Genomic DNA, 6,372 nt, shown 5'->3' with positions numbered 1-6,372 from the left:
ATTTTAAATGCTTAACTATAAGGAGTGCATGGCATCAACTATATATGACAATGTTGACGTAGATATGAGAATTCAACTGTGCCATTTAAGCGATAATGACTAATACATTATCATGGCGGCATTATTTATTAGAAATAAATGTCAAATTAGTTACTGAAGTACATTAATTAATTAAAAAATAAAAACCGACAAGAGGAGCAAAGGACAATCACTCACAATTGGAAGGTAAGGATTTTACTAATTCATTTTATTATTTTTGAGTTTAGGCTTTTTCCTTTTCTTTTTCACTAATTTGATTCATTTCACAAGAAAATAGATGTGAATTTTTCACTTTTATCGAAGATATATCATTTTAAATGCTTAACTATAAGAAGTGCATGGCATGAACTATATATGACAATGTTGACCTATATATAAGAATTCAACTGTGCCATTAAGCGATAATGACTAATACACATGGCGAACAACTTATTACCATTTTTTCAATGTATGAAAACACTTCATATTAAATGAAGTCAGGCGTAGATATGCAATTACAGGAAATAACTACTAAATCCTCTATGGGGGAGAAAATGCCAAAAATTTCATGATAACAAGAGGACACAAAGGCAAAAAAATAATTTAACTTAAAAAACCATGTCTTATGAAAGACAATCCTAAATATTTTAACACTGTTAGATTTTAGTATATATCTATCACGAGTAGTACTCCATAATATTTGTATAGAAGTAATATTACAAACCACTTCTAAAACACGTTTCAGAAACTAAGTGAGGATGTTTTCTCCCAATATTTGTATAGAAAATACTAATATTATATACTCATTTTTTCTGTTATTGTCACAAAATCATACACTCACCACTTATGTAACAAGAACATACCATATTAAAAGAGCCTATTTGTACTCTATTGTAGTAATGTAATATAAAAGGCTCAATATCCTATTAAAGATAGATCATCTAGATCCAATAACATGGTTCAAGCTCAAGAAGCCATGTAAGTTCCTTGCAAGATGGTTGTGAGGCCCAACACTCTAGAGGAAGAAGATTCAAGCCTTGATCATTGTATATTATGCTGAGAAGAGATGATGCACTCATCAGGACCTACACCTAACCCAAGAGATCAGATGAAGCCCAAGTACTCAATCTGAAAGTTTAAAAGCAAGTGGAAGTGCTTACTATTTGGATCAAGCCTAGTTTCAAACCCAATTAGAGAGATTATAGTCATGCAAGTTACATCTTAAAGGCCAATTTTGATGTATTTTAGGTCTCTAGGTTGTGCCAACTTGTAGGCCTAGAAAGCAGAAGAAGTGTCTTTAATTTTCAGCACTGTTTTCTTATGTCTTGGGGCTTATTTTGGTGTATTTTAGAAATCTTGGTTGCGGTAGACAGTGTTGCAAAAATCTCGCCTAGGCGCCGGCCTGCCGCCTAGCGTATCACCATAATCGGTGGTCTAGGCAGCCACCTAAGCGCTGCCTAGGCCTCCTAGGCGCCAACTAGGCCGCATAGTCGGCTGAGTAACTATTGTTGTTCTTTTTTAATGGACTATTTCACTCAAAACGATATTGTTTTGAGCCAAATAACCCTAAATTATTCAAATTCTAGAGTTTTTAGGTTAATGTTTAATATTTTAGTATTAACTATTAAAGTATTAAATAGTTTATAATTATTAGTCTTAAAAAATTAAAAATTTTAAACAAATTTAAAAAAAAAAAAAATACACGGAGGCGCCCCGAACGCCTGAGCAACGTCTAGCGATTTTTTTAACCATGCTAATAGCAAGCCCCTTTTGTGTCCTATCCTAGCTTAACTTATTAGTATTGAATGCCCTAAAAGCCTACCCTAGCCTTAGTTATCTGAAAGTCCAATTATTGGGTTTAAGTCTTGATTAGTTAGGCCAATTAGTGGGATAGACAACATAAAGCCTAAAGCCTAAACCTATATATTTAGCCCTTATTACATCATTCAAGAGAAGTTTGCCTCCTTAAAAAACTAAGATTAAGTGTTGAATTATTCTCTATAATGCAAATGGACTCCCTTTCCCCCTACCTCTTTATCATCATGATGGAAGGTTTAAGTGCCCTAATCAACAAAGAAGTGTAGCAGGGAGATCCACAATGTTGTCATTTCAAGAGGAGCCTTGTAGATCACTCACCAATTTTTTGTAGATGACTTCTTTTTATTTTGTAGGGCAAATTATTACGAGACTAATGTGATGAAAGTTATCATTTATGATTTTTTCTTAACTTCTGGGCAGTCTATGAATTTTAACAAATCTGGTTTATTCTTTAGCAGAAATGTGGATGGGATTACTAAAGAGGTCGTGAGCGAGATCATGGGTATTGAAGAAAGGAACCAACGGAGTAAATATCTCGGCTTACCTTCCCTTCTCGGAAGGAGAAAGAATGAGGTGTTGGGGTTCATAAAGGATGAAATTTTGGGCAGGATAAGGAACTGAAACAATACATTTCTATCTCATGCTAGGAGGGATGTCCTGATATAAAAAAAAGTGTTGCAAGTAGTGCAACTTATGCAATGAGCATTTTTCTACTCCCTAAGGATCTTTGCAAGTAGATTGAAGTAGCAACTCAATAGCTTCAAGTGGAAAGGGCAAGTAAGGATCGAGAAGGGCATTAAGTGGAGAAAGTGGCAGGAATTGAGTAAATCGAAGACAATTGGGGGAATGAGTTTTCGGAGAATGAGAGAATTTAATCTGGCTCTATTACGAAAGTAGGCTTAGAGGTTTATTCAAAACCCGAACTCCCTAGTAACAAGAGTGTTTAAAGTTAAATATTTCAAACAATGTTCGTTCCTGGAAGCAAAAATTGGTGCCAGCCCATCCTTTGTTTAGCTTAGCATACTGGAATCACAATCGGTCATCAAAGAAATTAAAATTGAAAATGGAGAGTGGAACGCTGACTTAATAAACATATGGAAAGACCCATTGAGAGGCAATAGGCATTAGAGAGGCACTTAATTGGATCAAATCCCTTGGAGTGTGTGAAGCCCGGTTGAGTCTGATGCGTTCATAGTTATCAAGAGTATTACAAATCCTTCATACTGGACTTCTTTTGACCTCGTCATTGAGGATATTAGACAAATAGCTAAGAGTTTTCTTAATGTTAGCTTTGTATTTGCTAAACGATCTACGAATATGGCAGCTGATGGTGTAAATGTAAACGGGGGTACGGATTCACACCACGTGTAGTTCGATTGTGTATGATGTAGTGTATGGAGCGTGTATGAATGCAGAGAGAAAAGGGAAAGGAAGTCATGGCTTCCTTCTTGGAGAAGAAGAGCCATGAACTCTATAGTGAACAAGAGAGAGGGGGCCGAGAGGCAAGGGATCCAATGATTCAGAATGCCATTAACATGAGGGTCAGGTCCTTTATATAGAAATAGGACCTGACCCTTCAGGAATATAATATTACATTTAACCCTTAACAATTTCTAAGGGACACCCGACCTTTTAGGGTACAATAATACACGGACTATACATTATATTTCTACAGTAGTCCTTGGGGCTATTTACCCATCACAAGTCCCCCACTTCTTGAATCTGCGAGAGTCGTCAGGTTCGAGAAGTAAAATGTGCTCCAGGCGGCCAACTTGTTACAAGCAAAGTCTCCCCGATCTGAATGCCTTAATAGACTGTGACGAACCCCTTAAGTCTGAGTTGAGCATGGGGCGTGATTTACACTGGTTGCCTCGTTAAAAACCTTGGACTAAGAAAAACCCAGTGGGAAAAAACCTAGCTAAGGGAAAAAGAGTGCAACCAAAAGCGTAATAATTAAAGACTACAAGGGGTTATGTCTAGTTGTTGATGTAGTTATGTTGCTCCTTGTGCTGCCATTGTCGAGATGCAAAAATATCGAACATCTATAGATGGAGAAGATAATGCCAACCATCGAGCGGTAGGAGAAAATAATATGATGCCGAGCAGATATAGACCTACCACATTAACGCCAAGATGCGGGATAAATTCATCACTAAAAAGGCGGCCTTGCTGAGAATCGGTATAAGCTCATCGCTGAGAAGCGGGATAGATTCATCGTTGAAAAGCGGTGCTAAAAAGCGGAATACAATCATCGCTAAAAAGTGGGATAAAAACATCGCTGAAAAGCGGTATCGCTAAGAAGCGGGATAAAGTCATCGCTAAAGAGCGGAATAAAGTCATCGCTGAAAAGCGGCAGCGCTAAGAGGCGGGAAAGTCATCGCTGAAAAGCGGCATCGCTAAGAAGCGGGAAAGTCATCGCTGAAAAGCGGGATAAAAACATCGCTGAAAAGCGGCATCGCTAAAAAGCGGGATAAATTCATCACTGAAAAGCGGCATTGCTAAAAAGCGGGATAAAAACATCGCTGAAAAGCGGCATCGCTAAGAAGNAATGAGGTGTTGGGGTTCATAAAGGATGAAATTTTGGGCAGGATAAGGAACTGAAACAATACATTTCTATCTCATGCTAGGAGGGATGTCCTGATATAAAAAAAAGTGTTGCAAGTAGTGCAACTTATGCAATGAGCATTTTTCTACTCCCTAAGGATCTTTGCAAGTAGATTGAAGTAGCAACTCAATAGCTTCAAGTGGAAAGGGCAAGTAAGGATCGAGAAGGGCATTAAGTGGAGAAAGTGGCAGGAATTGAGTAAATCGAAGACAATTGGGGGAATGAGTTTTCGGAGAATGAGAGAATTTAATCTGGCTCTATTACGAAAGTAGGCTTAGAGGTTTATTCAAAACCCGAACTCCCTAGTAACAAGAGTGTTTAAAGTTAAATATTTCAAACAATGTTCGTTCCTGGAAGCAAAAATTGGTGCCAGCCCATCCTTTGTTTAGCTTAGCATACTGGAATCACAATCGGTCATCAAAGAAATTAAAATTGAAAATGGAGAGTGGAACGCTGACTTAATAAACATATGGAAAGACCCATTGAGAGGCAATAGGCATTAGAGAGGCACTTAATTGGATCAAATCCCTTGGAGTGTGTGAAGCCCGGTTGAGTCTGATGCGTTCATAGTTATCAAGAGTATTACAAATCCTTCATACTGGACTTCTTTTGACCTCGTCATTGAGGATATTAGACAAATAGCTAAGAGTTTTCTTAATGTTAGCTTTGTATTTGCTAAACGATCTACGAATATGGCAGCTGATGGTGTAAATGTAAACGGGGGTACGGATTCACACCACGTGTAGTTCGATTGTGTATGATGTAGTGTATGGAGCGTGTATGAATGCAGAGAGAAAAGGGAAAGGAAGTCATGGCTTCCTTCTTGGAGAAGAAGAGCCATGAACTCTATAGTGAACAAGAGAGAGGGGGCCGAGAGGCAAGGGATCCAATGATTCAGAATGCCATTAACATGAGGGTCAGGTCCTTTATATAGAAATAGGACCTGACCCTTCAGGAATATAATATTACATTTAACCCTTAACAATTTCTAAGGGACACCCGACCTTTTAGGGTACAATAATACACGGACTATACATTATATTTCTACAGTAGTCCTTGGGGCTATTTACCCATCACAAGTCCCCCACTTCTTGAATCTGCGAGAGTCGTCAGGTTCGAGAAGTAAAATGTGCTCCAGGCGGCCAACTTGTTACAAGCAAAGTCTCCCCGATCTGAATGCCTTAATAGACTGTGACGAACCCCTTAAGTCTGAGTTGAGCATGGGGCGTGATTTACACTGGTTGCCTCGTTAAAAACCTTGGACTAAGAAAAACCCAGTGGGAAAAAACCTAGCTAAGGGAAAAAGAGTGCAACCAAAAGCGTAATAATTAAAGACTACAAGGGGTTATGTCTAGTTGTTGATGTAGTTATGTTGCTCCTTGTGCTGCCATTGTCGAGATGCAAAAATATCGAACATCTATAGATGGAGAAGATAATGCCAACCATCGAGCGGTAGGAGAAAATAATATGATGCCGAGCAGATATAGACCTACCACATTAACGCCAAGATGCGGGATAAATTCATCACTAAAAAGGCGGCCTTGCTGAGAATCGGTATAAGCTCATCGCTGAGAAGCGGGATAGATTCATCGTTGAAAAGCGGTGCTAAAAAGCGGAATACAATCATCGCTAAAAAGTGGGATAAAAACATCGCTGAAAAGCGGTATCGCTAAGAAGCGGGATAAAGTCATCGCTAAAGAGCGGAATAAAGTCATCGCTGAAAAGCGGCAGCGCTAAGAGGCGGGAAAGTCATCGCTGAAAAGCGGCATCGCTAAGAAGCGGGAAAGTCATCGCTGAAAAGCGGGATAAAAACATCGCTGAAAAGCGGCATCGCTAAAAAGCGGGATAAATTCATCACTGAAAAGCGGCATTGCTAAAAAGCGGGATAAAAACATCGCTGAAAAGCGGCATCGCTAAAAAGCGGGATAAAA

This window comes from Ipomoea triloba, chromosome 10 (assembly GCF_003576645.1).
Source record: "Ipomoea triloba cultivar NCNSP0323 chromosome 10, ASM357664v1".
NCBI lineage: Eukaryota > Viridiplantae > Streptophyta > Magnoliopsida > Solanales > Convolvulaceae > Ipomoea > Ipomoea triloba.
This window is presented reverse-complemented; position numbering follows the sequence as displayed.